The sequence below is a fragment of the Narcine bancroftii genome, chromosome 4 (assembly GCF_036971445.1).
Source record: "Narcine bancroftii isolate sNarBan1 chromosome 4, sNarBan1.hap1, whole genome shotgun sequence".
NCBI classification, from domain to species: domain Eukaryota; kingdom Metazoa; phylum Chordata; class Chondrichthyes; order Torpediniformes; family Narcinidae; genus Narcine; species Narcine bancroftii.
The window spans coordinates 301,578,419-301,605,727 of NC_091472.1; the positions used below are offsets into that span (position 1 = coordinate 301,578,419).

Here is a 27,309-nt window from a genome sequence, read left to right on the forward strand (position 1 = left end):
AAGTAATTTGCAGGTCAGACAAGCAATTGTGGAAAGTGAAATGGGTTGACCTGAAATGTTAACTTTGCACCTCTGTTCACAAACGCTTTTCCCACCTTTTCTTTTTTAATTCCATGGGTTTTTTTTTTTAACTGATTTGCATTGATATTTGTAGGAAAATTATTTCTCCTTTAGTTTTGGAAGGAAATGCAATAATACACTTGGCAAATTTATTCCTTTCAAAAATACAGAATTCAACATGGAAACTAATTGTAATTTTAACTAAAAATTAATTGAGAGACAATTATCCTCCTTTGAGTTTGTTTTAGCAGTCAGTTTTCTGCTCTATTAATATCATAGTTTAGTATTGATGAATTACCATCTTAGCATTGAGACACTTGTTTTTGTTTTGGAGGCAAGTAAATGCTCTTTAAAATTCTCATAGAAAGGAACAAGGTGCTGCTTGCATAGAATTAGGAAAAAAATTATTTAGCATTGGTCTTCTTTGAGAAGGGGGGACATACATAGCCAGTACAAATGTCCTTGAATTGGAATTAAATTGGTATTTTGTAATACAGATACTGACAATATAAATGAGGCATTAGTTCATACTGTGGTTGACAGCTCATCTATATGTTGCTTCAAGCCTTGAACTTGTTTTTGAGTAACTGAAGGCATCAAATTCCAATCCTTTCTTACTTCAGACACATCCGGCATCCTCCCTGAAAATAGATCATGTTCAAGCATATTTTGGGTGTGCTCTTGGCATTAACACAAAATAAGACAGATGTACTTTACAAGATTTGCTGTGAACTTTTCATTGTATCACAGAAATCCAGAACATTAAAAAAAGCCCCCCCCAAAAAGAAATCTATCGACTCCCACAGATCCCAAACTATAGTACAATTTATGGCTCTGTGGTAAAGCTCAAAGGCCTTAGAAACATTTGTATCTTTTACCTTTGGTTCTGTCCATCTTGGAAGAAAAGATTTTTTACAGACATTTTATACAATCCTACCAACTCCCACATTTACCTCGACTACACCTCTTCACACTTTGTCCCCTGCAAGGCTGCCATTTCTTACTCTCAATTCCTCTGTCTCCGTCACATCTGCTCTCAGGATGAGATCTTCCACTCCAGTTCTCCTTCTTCAAAAAATATGGCATCCCCTTTACCACCATCAACCCAGCCCTTTCTGCCTTCTCTTCCATTTCCCATGCATCTGCCCTGGCCCCCCTGCCCCTAGACACAAGGACACCATTCTTCTCATCTTCATCTACCACCCCAGCAGCCTCCACATCCAACATACCACATGATCCCATCACTAGACACATCTTCCTTCTCCTCCTTCCACAGGGGCCACTCCCTTGTCCATTCATCCCTTCCCACTAATTGCCCCCTTGGTATCGACTCCTGTGACTGCAGGAAATGCTGTTCTTGTGCTCTCATCTCCTCCCATTTAGGGCCCCAAAAAGTCCTTCCAAGTGAAGCAACACTTCACTTGTGAATCTGGGGGGCTCATCTGCTGTATCCAATGCTCTGTCTTGTGGCCTTCTCTACATCAGAGAGACTTGACACAGACTGGGAGATTTTTTTTGGTGAGCACCTTTGCTCTGACTGGAACAATGGCAGAGATCTCCCAGTGGCCAACCATTTCAATCCCATAACAGATTCCCAAAACAAGCAATGCACTCTTGTTACATCATGATAATAGACTTACAGAATGGAGTAAATATTTCAAGGGTGTATTTATTCAGTCTCCTTGAAAATGTAACATCCTTGTCAACTGATGGGAATCCTTCATCATTTACCTCCATAGTGGAGAAGGCTCTGTGACCATTAAGTCTTTGAATCACTTGCTCACCCAAACCATGTGCAAACAGTGAAAGGCATGCCCAGTATACCAAACAATCCATCCATGAGTCCTGCCAAGCATTGTTTTAATGGCAGAGTCTGCAGTTCCTACATGGGATTTTACAGTCACTTCAAAACCTACACAAGTTAGTAGAAAGAAGACATGCTCAAACTCAAGGACACATTAAGAAGACAAATGTATTATAATGGGTACTATTAATAAATGCATTCATTTGCTGTGTTTGAGTCAGGTTTAATGTAACTCAGCACATTTATTTGTACTTGCCAGCATATTTTAAGCAAAAATAAAGGCCAATAACATTATGTGGGTTTTGCAGTAGTTTGGTGCAGCTTGATTATTCTGTTTACAGTCAGAAAATCATCAAAGTTTTCTGCTAATTCAGGAACTTTTTTTTACATTGTGGCAATGAATTGTCAGAATATTTAACTTTCAGTGCTGTCTAGCTTTATTTACGTCTTTTAAAATTCAGTTATGTAAAATCTTAATGAGCCCATTTGATCTGATAACACAATGGATTTATGTATGGTAATATTACAGTCTATAAAATGGGGTAGCACGGTTAATGTAAAGGGTAGCATGGTTACTGCTGGTGGCAGCATAGTTAGTATAGGGGTGCCACAGTTGCTGTCAGTGGTGGCATGGTTAGTGTAGGGGTGCCACAGTTATTGTCGGTGGTGGCACAGTTAGTGTAGGGGTGCCACGGTTACTGTCGGTGGTGGCACGGTTAGTGTAGGGGTGGTGGCTCAGTTAGTATAGGGGTGCCACGGTTAGTGTAATGGTTAGTGCAACGCTGTTACAGTGGCAGCTATTGGGACCAGGGTTCAAATCCCATGCTGTCTATAAGGAATTTGTACCTATCCCCCACATCTGCGTAGGTTTTCCCTGGGGGCTCCGGTTTCCTCCCACTGTTCAAAACATACTGGATGTTGGAGGTCAATTGGATGTAATTGGCTGGCATGGGCTTGTGGGCTGGAAAGGCCTGTTACTGTGCTGTATGTCTAAATTTAAATTTAATTAAAAAATTTTAAGAAAATTGCAATGTAACATGCAATTGTTTATATGGCTGAATATGCAGAAATTGATATGCAGGAAGATGAAGGCAGCTACAATTAAAGTGCAAAAACTGGTGGAACAGTCCAATAGCCCATCTTCCTGTGCTGCAGACTGAAGTACAGACAAACCCCGCTTGACACCACTTCAATGAACGCAAAAGCCAGTTACTGCGATTTGGAAAACTGTGACCATTTCCTGTTTTACTCTATAATGATTCATTTACTGTGAGATCTTTCTGGAAATTTATGAAAAATTCGAGTTACAAGTAGATCATGTGAATGGCCCTAAATAAAATATGCACAAAGGATAGTCAGACTCGGTGATGTGCCCCCTATTAAATGTGGATAAAAGAAAATATGAAAATGAATCTGACAGTGATATTAAAAGAAAAGAAAACAATTACTTTAGGAGAAAACAAAGTTATTAAACGACATGAAGACGGTGCCAGCAATGTGAAAATTAGACATGATCAACAGTATACACAGTTTTAAGTAAAAAGCGCAATTATAGAGAACAAAGTAAAGTTGCATCATTTTCTCTAAGTGCAAATTTTTGAAACAGAAATCCATTAATGATTGAAATGGATCGGCTACTTCGTCTTTGGATTGAAGATTGTAACCACTTTGTACAAAAAAATTCAAATCAAAGCTTTAAATATCTTTTTGATGCTTAAAGAAAATAAATCTTAAGGAGATATGGAAACTTTTGCTACAAGTTTAGGTTGGTTTGTCCGCAACGTAAGAATTACAGGGGAAGCTGATAGCACTGATAAAAATGATGCGGCACAATTTCCAGAAATTTTTCGAAGAATGTTTGAAGAGGGCAATTACTATGAGAAACAAATATTGAATGTTGACGAAACGGGACTATTCTGGAAAAAAATGCCTACAAAAACCCTTGTTGTTAGTTAATGCTCCAGGGCATCCTACTTCATTGAGAGATTTGAATGAAAATATAAAAGTTGTGTTTCTACCACTGAATGCAACATTATTGCAACCAATGGACCAAGGAACTCTTGCATTGTTCAAAACATATGATCATTTCAAGCAACATCAGGAGAAAATGGAATTTTGTGAACAGAATTTTGCAAGAAATATAATATAAAGCAGGCCATTGAAAACATTAAAGTTTTGTGGCAAGTGGTTACTTCCAGCAGAATGCGAGCAGTTTGGAAATAGGTCTTGCCCCATTGTGCAGATAATTTTCTTGGCTTCAGTCCCATGGACAAAATAATTGAAGTGATAACTATTGGAAAGAACATGGGTTTCAACATGGATACAAAAAAAGTGCGAGAATTGCTTGATTCGCATGTAGAAGAATTAAGTGAAAATGATCTTCAACTCGATGAGCAACGTGCATTGGAAGAAGCTGAAGACAGTGGGTGCAACAGCTGAAAATACAGCTAAAGAAATCATTATAAAAGAAGTTGAAGAAGGCTTTGAACTTGTTGAAGCCACCAAATGTTGATCCTAACATGGAAAGAAGCGTGGAAGTCCGCAACAATGTAGAAAAAGCATCGCTAGTTATAGGAAATTAGATAGCGAGAAAAAAAAGACAAAATGTGTGCAATCAACTTTGGACAAATTTATTTAAGAAATAGTTTAGATATGATGCAATTATGAAATAAATGAAAAGTATAATTATTTTTATTAACCATAACAGTTTTGGTATTATATACTGTGATAGTACAGATTCTATCACATATATACAGATTGTCGTGTAGGATGACTGTGATTGGCTGAGAGTGTAGCCACACCCACTGGCAGGTCATAAAGGATTGCTCCTAGCCAGACCAGGTCATTCTGGACTGGTCGACCTACTTGTGATACGCTCCAGTCTTTTAGTTAATAAAAGCCTTGGTTTGGATCAACAAGACTTTGGTTCTTTCAACGCGCATTACATATACAACTATCTTTGGCTTGGCTTCGCGGACGAAGATTTATGGAGGGGGTAAAAAGTCCACGTCAGCTGCAGGCTCGTTTGTGGCTGACAAGTCCGATGCGGGACAGGCAGACACGATTGCAGCGGTTGCAGGGGAAAATTGGTTGGTTGGGGTTGGGTGTTGGGTTTTTCCTCCTTTGCCTTTTGTCAGTGAGGTGGGCTCTGCGGTCTTCTTCAAAGGAGGTTGCTGCCCGCCAAACTGTGAGGCGCCAAGATGCACGGTTTGAGGCGTTATCAGCCCACTGGCGGTGGTCAATGTGGCAGGCACCAAGAGATTTCTTTAGGCAGTCCTTGTACCTTTTCTTTGGTGCACCTCTGTCACGGTGGCCAGTGGAGAGCTCGCCATATAACACGATCTTGGGAAGGCGATGGTCCTCCATTCTGGAGACGTGACCCATCCAGCGCAGCTGGATCTTCAGCAGCGTGGACTCGATGCTGTCGACCTCTGCCATCTCAAGTACTTCGACGTTAGGGATGTAAGCGCTCCAATGGATGTTGAGGATGGAGCGGAGACAACGCTGGTGGAAGCGTTCTAGGAGCCGTAGGTGGTGCCGGTAGAGGACCCATGATTCAGAGCTGAACAGGAGTGTGGGTATGACAACGGCTCTGTATACGCTTATCTTTGTGAGGTTTTTCAGTTGGTTGTTTTTCCAGAATCTTTTGTGTAGTCTTCCAAAGGCGCTATTTGCCTTGGCGAGTCTGTTGTCTATCTCATTGTCGATCCTTGCATCTGATGAAATGGTGCAGCCGAGATAGGTAAACTGGTTGACCGTTTTGAGTTTTGTGTGCCCGATGGAGATGTGGGGGGGCTGGTAGTCATGGTGGGGAGCTGGCTGATGGAGGACCTCAGTTTTCTTCAGGCTGACTTCCAGGCCAAACATTTTGGCAGTTTCCGCAAAGCAGGATGTCAAGCGCTGAAGAGCTGGCTCTGAATGGGCAACTAAAGCGGCATCGTCTGCAAAGAGTAGTTCACGGACAAGTTTCTCTTGTGTCTTGGTGTGAGCTTGCAGGCGCCTCAGATTGAAGAGACTGCCATCCGTGCGGTACCAGATGTAAACAGCGTCTTCATTGTTGGGGTCTTTCATGGCTTGGTTCAGCATCATGCTGAAGAAGATTGAAAAGAGGGTTGGTGCGAGAACACAGCCTTGCTTCACGCCATTGTTAATGGAGAAGGGTTCAGAGAGCTCATTGCTGTATCTGACCCGACCTTGTTGGTTTTCGTGCAGTTGGATAATCATGTTGAGGAACTTTGGGGGACATCCGATGCGCTCTAGTATTTGCCAAAGCCCTTTCCTGCTCACGGTGTCGAAGGCTTTGGTGAGGTCAACAAAGGTGATGTAGAGTCCTTTGTTTTGTTCTCTGCACTTTTCTTGGAGCTGTCTGAGGGCAAAGACCATGTCAGTGGTTCCTCTGTTTGCGCGAAAGCCGCACTGTGATTCTGGGAGAATATTCTCGGCGACACTAGGTATTATTCTATTTAGTAGAATCCTAGCGAAGATTTTGCCTGCAATGGAGAGCAACGTGATTCCCCTGTAGTTTGAGCAGTCTGATTTCTCGCCTTTGTTTTTGTACAGGGTGATGATGGTGGCATCACGAAGATCCTGAGGCAGTTTACCTTGGTCCCAACAAAGCTTGAAAAACTCATGCAGTTTGGCATGCAGAGTTTTGCCGCCAGCCTTCCAGACTTCTGGGGGGATTCCATCCATACCTGCTGCTTTGCCACTTTTCAGTTGTTCGATTGTCTTATATGTCTCATCCAGGGTGGGAACCTCATCCAGCTCTAGCCTTAGGGGCTGTTAAGGGAGCTGGAGCAGGGCGGAATCTTGGACTGAGCAGTTGGCACTGAAAAGAGATTGGAAGTGTTCTGACCATCGGTTGAGGATGGAGATCTTGTCGCTGAGGAGGACTTTGCCGTCTGAGCTGCGCAGCGGGCTTTGGACTTGGGGTGAGGGGCCGTACACAGCCTTTAGAGCCTCGTAGAAACCCCTGAAGTCGCCAATGTCCGCGCTGAGCTGGGTTCGTTTGGCGAGGCTAGTCCACCACTCATTTTGGATCTCCCGGAGTTTGCGCTGAAGATGGCTGCATGCGCGACGGAAGGCTTGTTTCTTCTCTGGACAGGACGGCTTTGTAAGGTGAGCCTGGTGGGCAGCTCGCTTCTTTGCCAGCAGCTCCTGGATTTCCTGGCTGTTTTCGTCAAACCAGTCCTTGTTTTTCCTGGAGGAGAAGCCCAGTACCTCTTCAGTGGATTGCAGTATGGTAGTCTTCAACTGATCCCAGAGGGTTTCAGGGGACGGGTCCGTGAGGCGGGTTGCAACGTCGAGCTTTGCTTTGAGGTTTGCCTGGAGGTTTCCTCTCGCTTCGTCTGACTTCAGGTTTCCAACATTGAACCTCTTTCTGGGGGCTTTATTGTTCCTGGGCTTTGGCTTGAAGTGAAGGTTGAGCTTGCAGCGAACCAGCCGGTGGTCAGTGTGGCATTCCACGCTAGGCATGACCCTGGTGTGGAGCACATCTCGTTTGTCACTTTCTCGCACCAGGATGTAGTCCAGGAGGTGCCACTGTTTGGATCGGGGATGCATCCAGGTGGTCTTAAGGCTGTCCCTCTGCTGAAAAAGGGTGTTTGTAATGACAAGTCGCTGTTCTGCGCAGAGCTCCAACAGGAGGCGCCCATTGTCGTTGCACTTGCCGACGCCATGCTTGCCCAGGATTCCTGGCCAGGTTTCTGAGTCTTTGCCGACACGAGCGTTGAAGTCGCCCAGGATGACAACCTTGTCGGCTGTAGGGGTACGTTGGATGAGGTTGCGCAGATCGGTGTAGAACTTGTCCTTTTCTGCTGGTTCCGCCTGGAGGGTTGGAGTATAGACACTGATGAGGGTGATGTGACGCTTGTTTTGAAGTGGGAGTCGCATGGACATGATTCGGTCCGAGAGGCCTGTCGGAAGGTTTTCGAGTTTGGAGGCAATGAAGCTCTTGACCATGAAGCCTACACCAGATAGGCGTCGTTCATCCGAAGGCTTGCCAGACCAGTAGAGTGTGTAGCCCGCGCCGCGTTCTTGGAGGCTGCCTACATCTGCCAGGCGGACTTCACTGAGAGCGGCTATGTCGATGTCAAGTCTGAGGAGTTCATGTGCAATGAGGGCAGACCGACGTTCAGGTCAGTGGCTGTCAGCCTTGTCTAGCATGGTTCTGATGATCCAGTATGCTAGCTTGAGTTTGTGAGCATCTTTTGAGGGGGAGGACGTGGAGGGGGAGGACGTGGAGGGGGAGGACGTGGAGGGGGAGGACGTGGACCTGTCCTCGGGCCTGCGCAAAGGAGCTTTTAGGTGGAGTGCAGTGCGCGCAGTACTGGCCCCACCCTTTACACCCATGGTTCGTGTGCCGTGTACAAGCAAGCTGGGACGTGGCAGCGAGGTCCTTGGGTCGTAGGTTTTATATCGGAGTAGTTGTTTTTAAAACACATTTTTGTAAGTCTTGATGGATGATCTGAAAAGACAGGGTTTTATTGTAATTATTCCCATTGATTCTATTAATCGTTTAACACAAATTTGTCTTATGTGAGTAAAAATTGGGACGAGTTAATCACGTAGAACAGGGTTTGCTTGTAATTGAGTTATTTTAGTCTGCAGCTATGCAGGTGATTACAATAAAGTGCTCGGAAAAGTGCACCAAACCACAAGACTCAAATTGTTACAATCAACAATTTTGAAACACTGAAAAGTCCAGTCTAAAGGCTAAAAGGAGCAAGCAAGTGTGGAGAGAGGACAGTTTTAAAGGATCGAGACAGAAAGGGGAGAAAACAGGAGGCTGGATTCAATGAGCCCCGTAAAGTTTAATTTCCAAGTTCCATAGCTGAGGATGAAAGTGAAGAGAGGCCATTGGCTCTTTCCATTTACCATCTGCTTTTGCTTGAGCCTACCTGAGATCCATTGAAGTCAGTTTTATTGTTCATTTCCAGGGGTTTAGCAGATTTTATTTTCAAATGCTTGAAACCAGATTAAAATTCTATACTCTCAAAAGAAATGGCAAATTCAAAGTCCTCACTTGGAAAATCATAAACATATGAGAAAACATCAATAGAATCTGTAGTTGGAAAGGAAAGAACTGATTATGAATAGTCAGCGTGGTTTCGTGTGTGTGGGAAATCATGATTCACAAATTTCATTAAGAGCTGGCCAAGAGAATTGAAGAGAACAACAGAATAAGAATCGGAATCAGAATTTACTGTCATGAACAAGTCGTGAAATTTGGCGTTTTTGCGGCAAAATCATAGAGCAAATATTCATATTATAAACAATCTTACAACTTCACCAAAAAAAGTGCATGAAAAGTAAGGCAGTGTCTTTGGTTCATTGATTATTCAGGAATCTGATGGCAGCAGGGAAGAAGCTGTCCTTGTGCCGCTGAGTGCTCATCTTTAGGCTCCTGTCCCTTTTCCCTGATGGTAGCAGAGTGAAGAGGGCATGGCCTGGGAGGTGGGGGTCCAAGTATAGATGCTGCTTTTTTAAGACACCACCTCATGTAGATGTCCTTGATGTCTGGTGCCTGTGATGTAACAGGCTGAGTTAACTCCCTCTGGAATTTATTCTTGTCCTGAGAGTTGCCACCTCTATACCAGGCAGTGATGCAACCAGCCTGAATGCTCTCCACAGTGCTCCTGCAGAAGTTTTAGAGAGTCTTCGGTGACATATCAAACCACCTAAGACGCCTCACAAAGTATAGCCACTGGCGAGCCTTCTTTGTGATTACATCAACATGGAGGCTCCAGGACAAATCCTCAGAGATGTTGACACCCAGGAATTTGAAGTTCTTGACCTTCTCCACTACTAAACCCTCAATAAGGACTGGGTCATGTTCCCCTGACTTCCTCCTGAAGTCCACAATCATCTCCTTGGTTTTGCTGACATTGAGCACAAGGTTGTTGTCATTACACCATTCAACGAGCTGATCCATTTCCCTCCTGTACGCTTCTTCATTGCCATTTGTGATTCTACCAAAAACTGTGGTGTCATCGGCATACTTATAGATAGCATTGGAATTGTGCCTGGTAACACAGTCATGAGTGTATAACAAATAGAGCAATGGGCTAAGCACGCATCCTTGGGGCGCACCTGTGTTAATCAGTGAGGAGGAGATGTTGTTTCCAATTCATAATGGCTGTGGTCTTCTGATGAGAAAGTCAAGGATCCAGTTGCAGAGTGGGGTACAGAGGCCTAGAATTTGTAGTTTCTTGATGAGCACTGAGGGAATAATGGTATTGAAGGCTGAGCTCTAGTCTATGAAGAGCAGCCGTATGTATGAATTGCTGTCTTCGAGGTGATCCAGAGTTGAGTGAAGAACCAGCGACATGGGAGTAGATGTTGTCAACATGGACTTTAGCAAGAGTTTTTAATAAGGCCTGACATGGCAAGCTGATCCAAAAAGATGGATCACATGGGATCTGGGGTGAGCTAGTCCATTCAATATAAAACTGGCTTGGTGGCAGGATTTGGAGGGTTTAGAGGAGGTGTTACAGTATTTCAGACTGGAGATCTGTGGCCTATGGTGTCACCAGGACTGATGCTTGTTGTTTATCATCTATATTAACGATCTAGATGACAATATTAGTAAGTTTCCCAGTAACACCAGAATTAGTGGTGTTGTGGATAATGAAGAAAGTTATCTGAAATTACAAGGTCTAGATCACCTGGGAAAGTAAGCAAAGGAATAGCAGATGGAATTTAAATCACACAATTGAAAGGGGAAGTTAGATCAGGGCAGGACATACAAAATGAATGGCAGGATCTCTGCGACGCTTTCCTTCATCAGATGAGCCATACACGATGTTAGAGTATTGGGTGCAACTTTTCACCATACTGTAGGAAGGATGTGAAGCTGCAGAGAGTTCAGAAAAGGTTCACAAGGATGTTTGCAGAACTAGAGAACTTGAGTTATAAGGATAGGTTGGAACTGGTTTCTGGGGGGGTGGTGAAGGGGGCTGAGGTTTATAAAATCAAGAGAGGCATGGAAAAGGTGGGCCATCAGTCTTTTCTCAGGATAGGAGAATCTAAAACTAGGAGGCACAGCTTTAAGGTCTGAAGGGAAAAATTTAATGGGACCTGAGGGAAAGATTTTTCACACAGACGAATTGATTGAGGAAGGAACAATTACGTTTAAAAGACATTTGGATAGGTACATGGTTAGGAAAAGATTTGAATGATATAGGAAACATGCAGACATATGGCACCATCTCAGGGAGACGTCAGCATGGATGAGCTGGAATGAATATCCTGTTTCCATGCAATATAACTTTAAATGCTGAAAATTTCAAGCAAGGTAATTATTCTCCAGCAGCACTGTTGAGTCTCAGTTTGCCAATATTATCTAACCCAAGCCACAGTGGTCCAATTTTAAAGCTTAACTTTGACTTTTCAAAGAGTTTTACTTTGACATCCACAAGTAAAAGCAGGAAAGCCTAGCTATACTGTCTTCACCTTTCAATCTTACTGATACGCAAACTTCCCTCTCCTCCTTGGGCTTCATCTACGTCTCTCGCTGCCTGAGAAAGGCTTACTTTACTTTGGCTTGGCTTCGCGGATGAAGATTTATAGAGGGGTATGACCACATCTGCTGCAGGCTCATTGGTGACTGACAAGTCCGATGCAGGACAGGCAGGCACGGTTGCAGCGGTTGCAAGGGAAAATTGATGGGTTGGGGTTGAGTGTTGGGTTTTTCCTCCTTTGTCTTTTGTCAGTGAGGTGGGCTCTGGGGTCTTCCTCAAAGGAGGTTGCAGCCCGCCGAACTGTGAGGTGCCAAGATGCACGGTTGGAGGCGATATCAGCCTCCACATCAGTGGTCAATGTGGCAGGCACCAAGAGATTTCTTTAAGCAGTCCTTGTACCTCTTCTTTGGTGCACCTCTGTCTCGGTGACCAGTGGAGAGCTCGCCATATAACACGATCTTGGGAAGGCGATGGTCCTCCATTCTGGAGACATGACCCACCCAGAGCAGTTGGGTCTTCAGCAACGTGGATTCGATGGGGAAATGGGATAATCGAGTGGCCTTTGTCAATCCAGTAGCTCTTGCAAGGGCTCGTGGCCCTGCTTCATCATCAGGACCTTCTATACAAGCCAGCTCGAGTACTTCGATGTTCGTGATGAAGTCATTCCAATGAATGTTGAGGATGGAGCGGAGACAGCGCTGATGGAAGCGTTCTAGGAGCCGTAAGTGATGCCGGTAGAGGACCCATGATTCAGAGCCGAACAGGAGCGTGGGTATGACAATGGCTCTGTACACGCTGATCTTTGTGTGTTTCTTCAGGTGATTGTTTTTCCAGACTCTTTTGTGTAGTCTTCCAAAGGCGCTATTTACCTTGGCGAGTCTGTTGAGTATCTCTTTGTCGATCCTTGCATCAGATGAAATGATGCAGCAGAGATAGGTAAACTGGTTGACTGTTTAGAGTTCTGTGTGCCCGATGGAGATGTGGGGGGGCTGGTAGTCATGGTGGAGAGCTGCTTGATGGAGGACCTCAGTTTTCTTCAGGCTGACTTCCAGGCCAAACATTTTGGCAGTTTCCGCAAAACAGGACGTCATGCACTGGAGAGCTGGCTCTGAATGGGCAACTAAAGCGGCATCGTCTGCAAAGGGTGGTTCACGGACAAGTTGCTCTTGTGTCTTGGTGTGAGCTTGCAGGCGCCTCAGATTGAAGAGACTGCCATCCGAGCAGTACCAGATGTAAACAGCGTCTTCATTGTTGATGTCTTTCATGGCTTGTTTCAGCATCATGCTGAAGAAGATTGAAAAGAGGGTTGGTGCGAGAACACAGCCTTGCTTCACGCCATTGTTAATGGAGAAGGGTTCAGAGAGCTCATTGCTGTATCTGACCCAACCTTGTTGGTTTTCGTGCAGTTGGATAACCATGTTGAGGAACTTGGGGGGCATCTGAGGCACTCTAGTATTTGCCAAAGCCCTTTCCTGCTCACGTTGTCGAAGGCTTTGGTGAGGTCAACAAAGGTGATGTAGAGTCCTTTGTTTTGTTCTCTGCACTTTTCTTGGAGCTGTCTGAGGGCAAAGACCATGTCAGTAGTTCCTCTGTTTGCATGAAAGCCACACTGTGATTCTGGGAGGACATTTTCGGCAACACTAGGTATTAGTCTATTAAGGAGAATCCTAGTGAAGATTTTATCTGCAATGGAGAGCAGAGTGATTCCCCTGTAGTTTGAGCAGTCTGATTTCTTGCCTTTGATATACGTCTCTATCTTCATCTACGTCTCCCGCTGCCTGGGAAAGGCAGTCAACATACAAAAGGTCCCACTACACCTTGGACACACTTTCTTCTTCCTCTTCCCATCAGGGATAAGACTCAAGAGTATGAAATTACTCAGCAATAGGCTAGTCAACACGCTTCATCCCTACAACTGTGCTGCCCTTTCTTGGTGCTAAATGATCTTTTTTCCTCTGTGACTCCATACTCTGTAAATTGTACTCTTCTACTTTATCCAGCTATATGAATGTTGGTGCTAACCTAAGAAGAGAAGAGGAGCCCTTCTCATTGTACGAGGTATAATGTGACAAATAAACTTAAACTTACTGTGGCGTCTTACTGCTAAATTCCAGGGGAGGACTACAGTAATCAAAAGTAGAGGGGAGAGCAAAGCAGGGATTGCACAAGAAATCCTCATGAACGATTGCTTGTATCTGAAGCCCCACAAGATGTTTTCACAGAGGCGAGTCTTTAAACCTATATTTGTTGCTGTGCAGTAAATACATCTGTTGCTGAACTGCAGCTGACAACACATCAAATTTTTATCCAAAGATCACATTGGTTGGGGAATTAGACCTTGGCATCTACAGTAAATTCCACCTGTTAGTCATAAACAAAAGTACAATGTAGCCAAACAGGTATGAAAGATAGAGCAATTAAAATATTATACATTAAATTACCACAATATTCCAAGGCAGAAAAAGAGACAATGAATATAAAATGGTAGATGAATAACAATTCACAGTTGCAGTTTGTATAAGAAAAAAAGAATGGAATTTCAATATTTCAAATAGCTCTTCTGATGGTTTATGGTTAGGATTGGGGTAGTAAAGATAGCTTCAAGAGCCTGATAGCTATTTTTAATTAAAAAACTGTTCTTAAACGTTGAGGTACGAGACTTCAGGCCTGAAGTTAGCAGTGGGAATAAGTTGTGACCAAGGTGATGGGTGTCCTTTATGAAGTTGGCTGCCTTCTTGAGACAGTGTCTCAGAAGATGCCTTCAATGGACAGGAGGTGGTCCTCATGACAGACATGGCTAGGTTGCCACTTTTAGCAGCCTTCTGCATTCCTGGGCTCTCAAGTTTCTAAACCAAGCCACGATGCAAGCAGTCAGTATACTTTCCACAGTACCCCTGTAGAAATTCAACATCCATGACAAATTATCTCACACTTCTTAAAAAAAGTAGAGGCGAATGTATGCCTTCTTCACAATTGCATCTAGAAGAGGTTATCTGATATGAAGTGACTCCACCGCTATCCCATCATTAAAGACCTGTGCTCCCTCAGCTTCCCCCTTCTCAAGTCCACAATAAGCTCTTTAGTCTTGTTGAGGTTAAGATTGTTGTTCTCACACCATCCAGTAATTTGACTCATTATTTCCCATTATTTGACTAACAACGGCAGTGCCGTCAGTAACTTGGCAGCGTAATAATGCATGTACAGGGAATGGAGCAGGAGACTATACACTCTGTGTTGATGTGCCCCAAGGTTGATGGTCAGTGAGGATGAGGTGATTTTGCCAGTCCTCCCTGAGTGGAGTTCATGGATGAGAAAATCAAGGAAATCAATGTCGATGGCAGAGATAAGACAGTGACATTTTTCATTAATTCTTACATTCATGGTAGTATACTGTTAAATGAAGGAAGAAGAAATCATTTGACAAGGACTCTCAACAGTAAACATTTGACAAGGTCCCAAGGTCCATCATGTATGTGCCAACTATGATGTCAATCAACATTAATGCCACCTTCCTACATGTGATCTGTACCTTTATAATTTGTGCCTGTTGATGTGTCTATCTAAAAGGGCTGCATAAACATTTGAAGGTTGTTCCAGAAGATGAAGTCAGATAAGATCCACAAAGTTGGTCACAGAAAATAGAGAGTAGCTGTAAAGGGATATTTTTTCTGACTGGAGGTTCGTCTCCAGTAGTGTTATACAAGGATTAATGATGTGGATGAAAATGTAGGTGGTTTAGAAAATTTGCAGATGGCACGAAAAGTGGTTGAGTTGTAGATAGTGAGAAAGGTTGTCACGGAATACAGCAGAGCATAGATCAATAGATAATTTGCATAGACAAATGGCAGATAGAATTTAATTTGGACAATTGGACAAATGCATTTTGGGAGGCCAAATATAAGAGCAAATGAAACAGAAAAATGGCTGGATCTTTAGCAGCATTGGTGAACAGAGGGATCTTGGGATACAAGTCCATAGCTCCCTGAAAATGGCAACACAAATTCACCAGATATTGCTTGGATTGGAGTGTATTAGCTATAAACTGAGGTTGGACATACTTGAATTATTTTTTCTTGAGTGTCAGAAAATAAGGGATTGAAATGGAGTATTTTTCCCCAGGGTGGGGGGGGGGGGGGGGAGGTCAAATTCTATAAATTAAAAGTGAGTGGGTTAAAGTTTAAATAAGATTTGCAAGGTAAGTTTATTTTACACAGAGGGTGGTTTGATGGGCCCAGAGGACCCCAAAACCCAGCAGCAATAGAAGTTCACCAAAACAAATGGTTATTTAAACAAAAGTTACTTTAAATTTTCTTTAAACATAAAAACAGGATCAAACTTTAACTTATTACTATTAACTTAACTTAACCTAACTTAACCCCCCCCCTTCTAATTCTAAGCACATGTGTATGTATTGTGTATATAAGTTCAGAAAAGTTCTTTGATTCACAGTCCAATCTCACTTCTCATTCCTTTAAGTTCACCGGTATCAGGCAATTCTTATACTGTGCACAGAATTTAACATTTATGAATCTTCACCAGGTGTTAGTGGTTTAAAGGTAAATGGCTACCATTCAGGAAGGTTCTTGTTGGCTTTCAAAGAGAGATTTTTTGCTCGTTAGACACACACAAATTAATTCCTTCTTATCAGCCACTTCATTGTCTTGCCAAAGAAACTTGCCCCTCAGGGTCTTTTTTTCTGGTCACCATAAGAGTTCCTTTTTTGTTTCCCTTATTTCTGATGAAACATTATACAGCCAGCCATCTCCTTTTGTATGGACCACAAGGGCTTTGAACAGGCTGAACTAAGAACTTACAACCCATCTTCAAAATGGGGTTTCAAACAAACTTCCAAAAGCCATTGCAGAAAACCAGCAGTGTCTCTCTCTCTCTTTCTCTCTCTCGCTCTTTCCCCCCCCCTCTCTCTCTGTGTCACACTTAGAGAAAAAGCCTGTTTGATGCTCTCTGCTTGGAAAACCACATGATCCTCCTAGAACAGCAAACTGCATTCAGACTGACTGTGGCACTGGACCCAATCTTGTGAGTCTATTCATCTGTTGCTTTCCAAAACAATAATCCATTACTCCACAGCATGTCCAATTAACACCTACTTGTGAAGTATCTATAGGCATTCTTCAAAGTTTTTGCAAAGGCACTCAGAGCCTGGACTGTCTGGCTTGAACCAAGCTCTTGCATTTTAAATGAGATCTGTTTTGAAGTGTTTGTATCTGTGTGTGTCCTAACTAAAAACCCCACAACCTCGCTCCTCCAAAAACTCATCTATACATAATATAAAATATAACATAATCTGTCACAGTGGTAGGTGCAGCAAAGTTTAATTTGGACAGACAATGTACAGGCAGGGAATAAAGGGATGCTGGCCATATGCAGGTAGATTCAGATTTCAGGTTTATTGTCAGAGTACATACATGATATCACATACATCCTGAGATTCCTTTTTCCTGCAGGCAAGGCAAAATTATCACTAATTGGTAGTGCAAAAAATAAACTGTACACAGCATAAAACATGTAAACAAACAAAGAAATGGCTAACTGAGTTAATATGTATATACTGCTGCTGCTCTATACATAAGTGGATGGCTCTCCCACTGATGACTCAACCCCATGTAACCCCTCCCCCGTGATCTGCCCCCTTCCATTCATTTGAGTACATGGAGTTGGGCCAGATGGAATCTAATGTGTACTAAAGCCTATCGATCCTCACTCAGTCTTTAGAGTCATTGATAGTGGAGATCAATTTAATACATATTAATTTTCCACATGGGATGGATAAGTTGCTGAGACCCGACCATCTCGAAATCGATCCACCAATGCCCAGACCAGCCTGCTTCAGAAACTTTATCGACGTCACAATGAACGGATGAAAAGAAAATCAAGGTCCTTCAAGCTAGAGTTGGCCACCGAGTGTACCTGGCGATCCAGAGCTGCACGACCTACCCAGAGGCCATGGCTGAGCTCTTCAACCTTTACCAACCTCAGGTGAATGAAGTGTACTCACGGTATCAACTGGCCTTGAGGAGATAGTAACCCAGTGACTCTATGGACGAGTTCCTCCGAACATTCTACGACCTTGGGAGACATTGCTGGGGCACTGTTATAGTCCCAGTGCCCATAGCCCAGTGTGTGGAGGAGCTGGTCCGAGATGACTGTGTAGCTGGAGTGAAATCCGACTACATTTGTCAGTGATTGCTTGAGGAGGACAGACTTCCCCTGAAGAGAGCTTTCCAGCTTGCCAGGACCCTTGACTCGGCCAAAGCAATGCCAATGAGATTGCCGGTAAGAATAGGGCATCCACATGTGGACTATGGGTGCCCCCATGTTGGGAGCCAGCGTCACAGACAGCCTCTGCGATAGCGAGCTACAACCTCATTGCTGCCGCCATCATGTTTGGACACCTGAGGTGCCACTATTGTGGCCAGCTGAAATACGCCAGATGACTCTATTTGGCTAAGGAGGCAACCTGCGAGGGGTGCGGAAAGAAAGAGCATTACTGGCGTGTATGTAAGTCATCCAAACCCTCCCAAGCGAGCAGCGCATCACTGATGTCACGTCCGGCTCTGAACGGCTTGACTGTCTGTGAGACCCGAGAGTCGCCATCTTACTCAGCGTCATCTCCACCGCTGCCCGCTCGAAGTCACTTCCTCCTCCTTCCTCCGATGTAACAACGTGGTCAATATGGAAACCGCCATCTTACCAGGTGGGCCTTCTCTCCGACAGCGATGACAATGACCTGATCCTGGCTTTCGTGACCCTGAACCAGTGCAGATCTTATCCGATCTCCCACTTGATGATGGAGATGGAGGTAAACGGATAAAGGATGAACTGCCTGTTCGACAGTGGGAGCACAGAGAGCTTTATCCACCTGGACATTGCCCAGAAACTCTCTCTCTGTCAGACCCATGAGCAGCACCATCTCTACAGCTGCAAAAGACCAATCTGCAGAGATCTGGGGGTACTGTGTAGTGTTGTTAATAGTGGGGGGTGAATGATATGATAATTTTCATTTACTTGTGATGCCACAGTTCTGTGTGCTGATACTCCTGGGCCTCGACTTCCAGTTTAAGAGTGTAACGTTGGTGTTCGGAGGATCACAACCACCCATAACGGTACACAACCCCCAACTCGCAACCCTTTCCCCCTAACAGCCAGCCCCCACCTGCGACCTCTCCACCCTCCGCATATCCCCTCTGTCACTATTTGAAAACCTGACCCCAGACTGTCGGCCCATCGTGACAAAAAGCAGGCACTATAGCGCCGAGAATCGGGCATTTATAAAGTCCAAGGTGCAGCGACTCCTGGCAGAGAGTGTTCGAGCTCATGGCGGGCCCAGGTCGTGGTGATCAGGGGCGGAAGCAAACCCCACATGGTGATAGATTACAGCTGATTCACCTCCCTCGGATAGCCGATATGGTCAATAAAATAGCCCAGTACAAAGTGTACTCTACAATTGATCTGAAATTGGGGTACCACCAACTCCCCCTTCGCCCGGGGGACTGAAAATACACTGCCTTCGAAGTGGATGGCAGGCTTTATCACTTCCTCAGGGACCCCTTTGGAGTTACCAGTGGAGTCTCAGTGTTCCAAAGGGAGATGGATTGGATGGTAGACAGGTATAAACTGACAGTGACATTCCCCTACCTTAACAATGTCACCATCAGTGGCCATGACCAGCAGGACCACGATACTTGGCAAAATTTCTCAGCACAGCCAAGTCCCCGAATCTGACTTATAACAAGGAGAAGTGTGTGTTTAGTACCACTCGCTTGGCCGTCCTTGGATGCGTCGTGGCACATGGTGTCATTGCCCCGACCCCGAACACAAGCATCCCCTTATGGAGCTCCCAGTACCACACAACCTCAAGGCACTGAGATGGTGCCTGCGGATCTTTTCGTTCTATGCCCAGTGGGTGCCCAATTATGCTGATAAAGCTTACCCCTTAGTAAGGTCCACAAGCTTTCCCTTATCGGCAGAAGCCCAGGCGGCATTCAACCAAATCAAAAGAGACATCACTAAAGCCATGATACATGTTGTGGATGGATCCATCTCATTACAAGTGGAGAGCGATGCCTCCAACTTTGCACTGGCTGCCACTCTCAACCAGGCAGGCAGGCCAGTAGCATTTTTTTCCCGCACCCTCCACAGCCCTGAAACACGGCACTTCACAGGTAAAGTGCGCCACTTGCGTCACTACCTGGCTGGGAAAAGATTTACCCTGCTGATGGACCAACAGCCCGTTGCCTTCATGTTTAACACAAAACTGGGGGGTAAAATAAAAAATGATGAAATCTTGAGGTGGAGAATCGAACTCTTCAGCTAAAACTATGATATCCTGTACCAGTCAGGCAAACTCAACAATCCCCCAGATGCCCTATCCTGGGGGTCGTGCACTAGCGTGCATCTCAACTGCCTCCAGTCCTTCCACGATGACCTCTGCCACTCCGGAGTCACGAGGTTGTTCCACTTCATAAAAGCCCAGAACCTCCCGTACTCCATTGAGGACGTCAGGTCCCTGACCAGACACTGTCGTGTTTGCGCGAAATGTAAACCGCAGTTCTTCAGGCCCAATAAGGCACACCTCATCAAGGCCACATGTCCTTTTGAACAGCGCGTCAATTTCAAGGGGCCCCTGCCCTCAACCAATAGGAACGTCTATTTCCTCAACGTCATAGACGAGTTCTCCAGATTCCCGTTTGCCACGACCTCTGCCACAGTTATCAGGGCACTCCGCAGCATATTCACCCTCTTTGGGTACCCGGACTATATTCATAGTGATCGGGGTCCTCGTGCTGCAGTACCTGTTGGCTAGAGGCACAGCCACTATTAGGACTACGAGCTATAACACCAGGCGAAATGGCCAGATGGAGCAAGAAATTGTCACCATTTGGAAGATGATCCTCCTGGCCCTTAAGTCAAAAGGCCTTGCGGTGTGTCGCTGGAAAGAAGTTCTGCCAGAGGCACTCTATGCCATCCAATCCCTCCTGTGCACTGCTACAAATATGACCCCACATGAACGCATGTTTTTCTTCACCAGGAGGTCAGCGACCAGAACCACTCTGCCACCCTAGCTCTCATCTCCGGGATCCGTCCTGCTGAGGAAGCACACGAGGGGCCATAAGACCAACCTTTTGGTGGAAGAGGTGCAGCTCCTGCATGCAAATTCACAATATGCGTATGTCCAGTACCCCGACGGCCATGAGGACACAGTCCCTGTCCAGGACCTGGCACGTGTCGGAGACACCCACCTACCCACAGCTCCGACACCACATACACACTCATCAACCCCAGCAGGAATTTGGTACAGGCTTTCGATGCCCCCCGGGCACCCACACCACATGCCCGGGACCCTCGCCCTGCTGAGCCAACCGCCACCACAGACAACCAGACCCCACCCCCTATGGTGATAGCCTTGACCCCCCAACACCTCAAGATACCCGACTAACAACAGAGCCGACCAGTACACCCCTGGTGGATCTGTGCAGGTCACAGAGGCAAAGAAAGCCACCTGACCAGCTGAACCTCTTGGACTAGGTCTTGTTTTTTTAAAGAGGGGGTGAATGTAGTGATATGTATATATGCCTATACTGCTGCTACTCTGTACATAGTGGGTGGCCTGCCCACTGATGACGTGACCACTGTGACTTGGCCATAAAGGTCAAGCTCCCTGCCCCCTTCTATTCATTCAAGTACATGGAGTTGAGCCAGATGGAATCTAATGTGTATTAAAGCCTATCAATCCTCACTCAGTCTTTAGAGTCATTGATGGTGCGGATCAATCAGGTGACATCAGCGCCACAGGGAAGCCCCTGGCTGAAGTGCTGCTACTGCAAAGGTGGGGGGGGCGGGCTGCCATGAGCGGGAGGGGAGTGGTGGCTGCCACAAACAGGGGGAGAGTAGTTGCTGTCACGAACGGGGGTGGTGGGGGGGGTCGCAATGTGCTGCTCTGGTTCGCAGCGATGGCTCCATGTGGGAGTGCGAGAACAATGGCCATCTTCCTTACCACCCTGCCAGTACCAGCACCCCCCCCTTCAATTCGCGGCAGTGGGATGTCTCGGGGAGGGGGGCTGTTACCATGACAATGATTTTTATATAAGGGTTTCTTTCAGGGTGGTAGTTAAAACTGGAGATATAAACAAATCCTGAATTTACTAATACTAGCACTGAATTTGGAAGACAGGGCTTCAGGGAGTCAGAAGCAAAGCTGAAACAATTTTGATGATGTCATTAACCAATGCTCCAGGAATACACAGTTGCGTAGTACATTTTGAGCAACTACTGCCTTATAGAATTCTGAAAAGAACGATGTTTTCTTAAGCTGTTAATTCAACAAGACTGCTTTAGAAGCTTGAGCTGCACAAATCATTGCAGAAATGGAAGTAAATGATTAAATATCACAGATAGAATGAAGGTATATTGCTTAGTCCATCCCCAATAATAGTGACGTGTGCATCATTGCATCAACACATTGTATGTTACTTTCAACTGACAGTTGGCACATTCGGTGTAGTGTGTGACGTGTCATCACGGAGGCGAGATCCCTCTTTAATCACTGGTTTGGCATTTTATCAGGTAGGTCTGGCTGTGATTTAAAAGGTGCATCCTACACCCATGACCCAGTAATTGCATCCGAGTCCCAGGAGGACTACCTGGGGCTGCAATTTGAAAACACCTATGTTTTGGTTCAGTCAGTTTCTCTTCCTCAGAACTGGGGGAGAGTCAAGGGGGCTTACAGTTTTCAAAGTAGAGTTGGGGAAGAGTGAGCCTAAGACAAAAGGCTGTATGGGGATACGTAAAGACAGATTAGGTGAAAACAAGCATGATGAGCAAGAAATTTTAAGAAATGGGGTGAGAAAGAGGGATAAACATGAAAATAGCAAACAAAGAGTGAGCTGTTTACCTGATCATGTAGAATTCATACTCATTGCAGAGGATTACAAACCACCTGGATAGAAAATGAGATATTCTTCAAGTTTGTGTTTGGCCAGTGGGAGATGCTGCACACAGACAGGTCAGAACGGGAGTGGGACTTACCACTTTGATTTCAGCCTGGTCTATCATGTAAGTTATTTGCACCAGGACTTGCACACTGGGGAGCTGGTATATGTGGCATCCAGTCCCTGTGATATGGGTGAAACTCAACCAGTGCAGATCCCAGCTCTAACTAGACCCCACACCCTTCTGGTTCCACTGTTTCCATTTCTTATTCACCTGTAATTATTTGTCACATCTCTCTAACTTTTCTTTAACTCCCCATCCCAATGGTCACTAATTGATTGTTGTTTTGAAAAGCAACAGATAAAAGAGATTGGAGGAATAGATTCGGTGCCGCAGGCTGTCTGGAGTGCAGTTTGCTGTTCTAAGAGGGTCATGTGGTTTTTTGCAAGCAGAGAGGGACAAACAGGCTTTTTCTCTGAGTGTGTGTGTGTGTGAGAGAGAAAGAGATCAGTTCTACAGTGATACCGTCAGCAGCAGCAGCTGGGACTGGAACAGGACAAGCTGGCAAGCTTGTGGAAAACCCCATTTGGGAGATGGGTTGTGAGTGCTCAGTTCAGCCTGGTCAAAGCCCTTGAGGTCCATGCAAGAGGAGGACTGGCTGCCTAATGTTTCACTTGAAATAAGGGAAACAAAAAGGAACTCTGTGGTGACCTGAAAGAAAGAAATTATCATCTGGAAAACCCTGGCGGGGCAAGTAGACACTGATGGAGCTGATTAAAAGAGATCAATTTGTGTCCAGGAGCAACAAATCTCTCTCTGAAAACTGACAAGAACCTTGCTGACCGGTAACCATTTACCTTTCAAGCACCAAAGCCTGGTGAACTTCATAAATGTTAAATTCTGTGCAAAGTATCAGAATGCCTCATTGCCAGTGTTCACAACCAAGCGCTAGGACCTGGCCTGAGAGTTTATGAAGAAGGACGCAGCGTCCTCGTCACAGTTCATCTCCAGCAGCAGTGCGACAGTGGGCTCTCTGATTTACTGGACTATTCCTGTGGATGCACACAGAGTTAGACATCTAGAACTGCTGGATTACAATCAACCTACTCGAAACTTGTTGGCTTCGCAGCACACAGAGATGTTGGTGTGGGAGTGCTGCCGATTGGCACATTCAATACTGCAGGAGTACTGAGGCTTGGTGCAGCCAATGTGAAGGAACTGTAGGGAAGGACCACAATCTAGACTCCTTCCATTACTGGACATTGAGGGTTTAAGTCTGAAGGGAAGCCTCTCACACAACAGAGGGTGGAGCAGGGTTGACGATGTTAATGGGGGTGCATTCGCTGGTATTGCCCCTCAAGCAAGGTGCTGTACCCCCCCATATGGTCATGGCCATCACTCCCTGTCAAGTCTGCCCCCACCCCCTCCCATGTCATTAGCATCTAGCTTGATGCACGCTAGCAACTCTCCACCTTCCCCAGCCGTGTCACGAGCATGTGTCCAACATCAGTAACACATTGTGACACTTGACTCAATAAAACCCATGCCCTCATCTCCTACGTTGGAGAGGTGGATGATGTTAGTGTTCATCGACAGGCAGGTCCCAGCTTCCAATAGCAAACCCCCCCACACTGAGCAAGTTTATGAGCATTCCACTGCACTCCCCCCAATATGCAAATGTCCCCTTCCTCTAACATTCATTCTGGCGCCAACCATGGTGATGGGGGGGGGGGGGGGGGGAGTAACGACAAAGTGCCATAGTGTAAATGGGGTAAATAGAAATGAATGTAGCAATGTACAGTGATGGAAATGTTTGATATGAAACTAAGGGTGGGAAGACACTTTGAATAGTTTTCCTTTAGTAAATCATTTATTGTGAATAAAGTTTATTTTGGTAAAAAAACATAGCAACAGTAAATTGCCCATAGTGTAGTAGGTAACGGAATCAGGGGAGGGTTATTGGGCATGTGGGAAAGAATGGATTACCTTGAATCTGGGAGAATGGGATTGCTCTGATTTGATGGGGTGAATAGCCTCTTCTTTTGTAAAGACATAAAATTCTCTCATTGACTTTTGTTCAACATATTTCTATAGCAAATTCAGCCAGCGATGAGGCACCCCATTTCTAAACAATTACATGTCAACAGCTAGAATTCTAAGTGATAGTAGTTGTGAATTCTTCTGAAATCTTTATTGGAAGGGAAAAATTCTTTTTATTTGACAGTTACATTTTAATTAGAGGTGTGGGCCAGTGAGAATGGATCCACAGTCTTTACTCATCTCCAAATTATTCAGCAAACCAAACTTAGCACAAACTCATCAAAGGTGCACCCACTCTGTGAGCAGTGGAATATTTAGCAGAGAATTTAGAACATTCAAGACTTTACTGGACTACATTACAATATACAGCTTGTTCATTCCAAAGACATCAACTGCACTTGTTCAGAGACATTTTCATCATGCCACAAAGCATCCTCATCAACTTCTCTAACCAATTATTGACACCCACATACCACAGCTGTTAAAAATAAATCCAGATGTTCGATTTCCAATCATTTTGTTAATAATATAAATGTTTATTATAAAATTTCTACTTTGCCAGAATTTTTTCTTTCAATGGTGACAGAATACCTTAACTATAGTGTTTGAACTTCGAAGGTTTGTTTTTGTTTGAATTCTGTGCTATCTGTTTCTAAGTGTCAAGCTGCATTGAGACTGCAAGCAAGCTGTCTGGAAGCACTGGTATGTTATACTAGGCATGCTTCCATACCAACAGCCTATTTATTCTTCAGGGTTCAACGCCTTTTATTGCAGTGGAAGCAAACAAGTTTGTAAGCGGTTGGGGGTTGGGGATGTGCAGCGATTTCCAGCTCACAGCAAAGGCAGTTCATAACATGGGGGAGAATAAACTTTATAATTTATCTTCTGCTGTAACTGTAATAGTAATAATAACTCCACTTACATATTCTGGGTTTACTCAAAACTCAGAGGATAACTATTTCTTGCTTGCTTCTTTGATTTTTGTTGCTGGGTCTGTCTGTAGGCAAGGTAATAAAACAATTTTGCAATATCACAACCTGCTTGAACTAGTTGTGCTAAATCGTCATTCGCTTGTCTGAACACCTCAAAATTCTTCACCCTTTTTACCTCTGTGGCTGCAGCACATAAAACTTGTTTGAGTGATAACTTGTTTGAGTGTTGTATTGATTTTCCATTTCTTTCAGGGCCATTGGTAGATAGAATACCCACCGTGGTTCATTCAGTGAACCAGCAACGAAAAGGTTAAAAAGATCAAGAATGATCAGATATTTCTTTGTAGCTTTTACATCACTCTGCCAGAGTGATGAAGGATTACGCTGACTGACCATTTCGACCCATAGATCTGATCTGCTGAGATCTGGCTCTATACTAAGTCAATGAACACCTGCACCGAAAAGGTGCATACATCAGATTGCTCTTTGTCGACTACAGTTTGGCATTCAACACCAACATACGCTCAAATTTGATCAGCAAGCTCCAAGACCTGGGACTTCACTGGCCATTATGTAACTGGATCATGGATTTCCTCACCTGCAGACCACAATCAGTGGGAATTTGTAAGAACATCTCCTCCACAATCTCCATCAATAGTCAGAACTGACTTGTTAAATATTGATCTCCAGCTTTACATTTACTTGTTTTATACAGAATTTACATCAATACACCCCCAAATTATAAGCAAATTTGCAAATTCATGTAGTTCTGCAAATTTATAAAAATGACATTTTAAATGCTTTATATCTGAACAGGTAAAATATCAATATTTACTGATTTTATTTTCTAAATATATAGATGCTTCGGTGTCAACAGAAATCAAGGTGAGGAAGTAGCTCATTAATTACAGCAAAAGAAAATGTTAAGAACAATATTTTATCCATTAAAGGGAGATGATAATGGTCTTGCATTAATATGCCACCTATAAAAATGCCAGGACATTTCAAAGAATTTTACAACTAATTATCCACATTCTTGGTTATTATAGTATGGGAAGTCTGGCATCTGTGCATTGGGAACCCTTTTATGAACCATTTAAATAATGATCAAGTAATCTCGTTGAGTTTCTTTGATTGAGGGAAAATACTTGCAAAATTGATCTTGGATGCTAAGCAGACTCAGGCCTGGTTAGTACTTGGAGGAGAGACCGTCTAGGAACACCAGGTGCTGTAGGTTTCTCTGAGGGGCGCTGGCTAAAGTGGCGATTCTCTGTCTACCTTATGATAGACAAAAGTTAAGGAATTTCATGTATGTGACATTCTAAATGTAGTATCACGTGACCATAATGGAACCTTCACCTTTTACCTTTAAAATGCCGATTCTCCTTCTTGAAATACTGTTGTGGAACTTCCATGTCGACTTGAAGTGAGAGTACGAACCTCAGTTTAAAGACCATTTAGAAGATAGTACCTCTGAGTGTGCAGCATCCATCAGAAACCCACTGGCCTGGATTTTGTGCTGAATTCTCTCGAGTGGAAATTGAAGTCAAAGAATTAGCAATAAACATAACTGACACTACATGAGTGGACTTAACCTCCTTGTCCGTGCTCATTCTGCTGACAATAATAAATTATAAACAGATTCTAACCAGTGGCATCTTCCTATCATTTTCTTGTTTAGGTACGTTTTGGTAATTAATAAATAAAGGGGGAATAAAATGTTTAAAGGGCAACTTTGCAATTGTAATGGCAATCCCTTTTACAATCAACAAGCTTAACTAACTTAATTTTTGCTTTAATGTTGATTCCATTGATTTTAAATGATTAGTTTTGACATGGAATTGGAATTCCACCACTATCTATAACATTATTAAATAGGTGGGATATATGTTAATGATATTGTCTTTCCCTATACTTACAGAAATCACAGACGTTAAACAACTTACAATATGTATAACAGAAAAAAATACAAAAACCCAATTTCAGAATCATTGAACAGAAAGGGACAATTCAGCCCATGGAGTCCATGCTTGGAACAAAGGAGCTGGTTGGGCTAAATCCA

General features: G+C 44.1%; 1 long non-coding RNA gene across 1 annotated transcript; it reads right to left on the bottom strand.

Annotated features, from left to right (window-relative positions):
* Nucleotides 1–478: 478 nt before the first annotated feature.
* On the bottom strand, nucleotides 479–26,780 carry LOC138760177 (uncharacterized). Its single transcript, XR_011355487.1, has 3 exons — nucleotides 26,614–26,780; nucleotides 25,238–25,312; nucleotides 479–701 (listed from the first exon to the last, which is right to left on the bottom strand). It is a non-coding gene; the product is annotated as an uncharacterized lncRNA (long non-coding RNA).
* Between the last annotated feature and the right edge of the window lie 529 nt (nucleotides 26,781–27,309).